We start from the raw sequence: 2,806 nt of genomic DNA, 5'->3' as shown, positions 1-2,806 counted from the left end.
CATTGTGTGTTTTAAATTGATATGTTTAAACCCATTCGAATTTTAAAAGATTTTTTTAAATTAGTATTATTCTATTGCTATCATCATGTCATTTAATCAGTGGCATTAAAACCTTTCATTATAGAAAAATTTTAAAAGTTATTACCAATATCATTATCTTATAATTATTCTTTTAATCATAAATACTCGGACAATGTTTGAAAACCCCTTTGTAAATTTATAGTAAAAACACTTTTAATTTTTCCCCTTTTTTCCACGTTTTTTTAAACCCCTTATATTTTCTACAATTTATTTTTTGGGACCACAAAAAAAAAAAATGATGAAGACTTTTGTTAAGCCCCGGGAAAACCCTTTTGTGACGGCGCTTCCCAATTCCCCTCCCCCCTCCTTCTCTCTCTCCCCCTTTTCCTTCTCTCTCTCTCCCCCATTCTGTTTTGGGTCTGCCTCTCCTCTCTCTCTCTCCCCTCAATTCTGTCTGTCTGCCTTCTTTTCTCTCCCCCTTCCCCTCTCTCTCGCTCTCTCTCTCTCTCTCTCTCTCCTTCCTTTTTCCCCTCTCTCTCTCTCTACATTCGGGGTCCGTTCTCCTCTCTCTCTCTCCCCTTCTCTCCTCCTCCTCTTCTTTTCTCTTCTCTCTCTCTTTCCTTCCTCTCCTCCTCTTTCCGTCTTACTCCCTCCTCTCTCTCTTCTCTCTCTCTCCCCACCCACCCCCCCCCCCCCCCCCCCCCCCCCCCTCTTTTTCTTTCTTCTTTTTCCTCTCTCTTAATTTCTCTTTCTCTCCCCCCTTTTTTCCCCCCCCCTTTTCTCTCTCTTTTTCTTTTTCCCTTTCTTCTCTCTTCTCTCTCTCCTCTTTTCACTCCCTCTCCCCTCCCCCTCCTCTCTCTCTCTCTCTTCTCTACCCCATTCTGTCTGTCTGCCTCTCTCTCTCTCCCCTCCCCTCTCTCCCCTTCTCTCCTCTCTCTCTCTCTCTCATTCTGTTGTTGCCTCTCCCTTCCCCTCTCTCCCCTTTTTCCCCTCTCTCTCTCGCGCTCTTCCCGTTTCCCCTAATTTTCCCCTCTTCCCCCCTTCCCCCTCTCTCCCCCTTTCTCTCCCCCATTCTTGGTCTGTCTCCCCTTTCTCTTTTTTACTTCTCTCACCTCCTCCCCCCCCCTCCCCCTCTCTCTCTCTCCTCCCCCTCCCCCTCTTTTTTCTCTCTCCCCCTCTTCTCTCTTCTTTCCTCCTCTCCCCCCCTCCCCCTCTCCCCTTTTCCCCATTCTGTCGTCTCCCCTCTCTTTCTCTCTCTCCCCTCTCCCCCTCTCTCCCCCCCTCTTTTTCTCTTCTCTCTCTCTCTCTCTCTCCCCCCTCTCCCCCCTCCCCCTTTTCTTCTTCTTCTCCCTCTTCTCTCTTCCCCTTCTCCTCTCTCCCCTCTCTCCCCCTTCCCCTTCCCCTCTCTCTCTTTTCCCCTCTCTTTTCTCTCTCTCTCTTTCTCCCCTCTTTCCCCCTTCCCCTCTCTCTCTCTCTTTTTCCTCTATCTCTCTCTTTCCCCTTTCTTCTCCCCCTTTTCCTTTCTCCTCTCTCTCTCTCCTCCCCTTCTCTTTTCTTCCCTTCTCTCTCTCTCTCTCTCTCTCCTACCCTTCTCTCTCTCTCTTTTCTTCTTCTGTCTCCCTCTCTCCCTCTCCCCTCTCTCCCCCTCTCTCTCTCTCTCTCTCTCTTCTTCTCCCTCTCTCCCCTCTTTCCCCTCCCCTCTCTACTCCCCCCTTCGCTTTCGCGCTCTCTCCCTTCGCTCCTCGTTTTTTTCCATTTTTCTCTCTCTCAAGCCCCTTTTTCCCGCAAATACTTTTTTTCACAAAGGGCCGTTAAATTTTTTTCTTTTTCTTATTTGGGTCTTTTTTTCTTTTTTTTTTGTCGTTTTTTCTCTCCTCAGGGGGGACGACTCCAACAAACTGTGGCATGTACCCCCCCCCCCTCCTCCCCCCAAAACCCCCAAATCTGTCCCCGCTGTGAGGACAAAAGGGTAAGGGGGGTTGGTGGGGGGAGGGGGAGGGGGGGGGGTTTTTTGTAGCAGTTTTCTCGTTTGTAAAGGGGTCGTCTGATTTGTCGTTGACGAGATTCGGAAAAGGTTTCGGGAAGTTTTGCCCTGTGGCGTCTGATGGGGGGGGGAGGGGGGAGGGGGATGGGGGGGGGAAAGGGGGGGGGGGGGGGAGGGAACAGGAAAGGGAAGTAATTTCTGTCATTCCTTAAATGGGGGAAGGGCTTTGGTTTTTCCCCCGTTTTTGGATTTTTTTCTTTATAAAATTTCCTTTCGTCGTTTCATCTTTGATTGTCTAAAGGGCCCGTGATCCGGGCGTTTTTGTTTTTTCTTTTTTAATCTATTGTCTTTTTCTCTTTTTCTCTTCTCTTCTTCTTCTTCTCTTTCCCTCTTTTTCTTCTCCTTCTTTTTTCCCCCCCTTTTTTTTTCCCCCCCTCTCTTTTTCCCTTTCTCCCTTTCTCTCCTCTCTCTCTTCTCTCTCTCTCCTCCCTCTTCGCTCTCTCTTCTCTCTCTCTCTCTCTCTCTCCTCTTTTTTCTCTCTCTCCCTCTTCTTCTCTCTTCTTTCTCCTTCCCCCTTTTTCCCTCCCCCCCCCTTCCCTCCCCCTTTTATCCCTCTCCCCTCCCTCCTATTTCCCTCCCCTCTCCTTCTCGACCTCCCCCCCCTTCTCTCCCCCCCCCCCCCCCTGCCCAAGCATCTTCTGACCCCCCGCGCCCCCTTTTGACTTGCCGAAACCGGGAAGCTTCGGTTTTTTCATTTGTTTTTTAAACGTTATAATTTTTTTCTTTGTCCTGCCCCTTATT

The sequence above is a fragment of the Penaeus japonicus genome, unplaced genomic scaffold (genome assembly GCF_977035675.1).
Source record: "Penaeus japonicus unplaced genomic scaffold, GWHDUDI00000001_assembly GWHDUDI00000018, whole genome shotgun sequence".
In the NCBI taxonomy this organism is placed as follows: domain Eukaryota; kingdom Metazoa; phylum Arthropoda; class Malacostraca; order Decapoda; family Penaeidae; genus Penaeus; species Penaeus japonicus.
Note: the sequence above shows the minus strand (reverse complement) of the source record.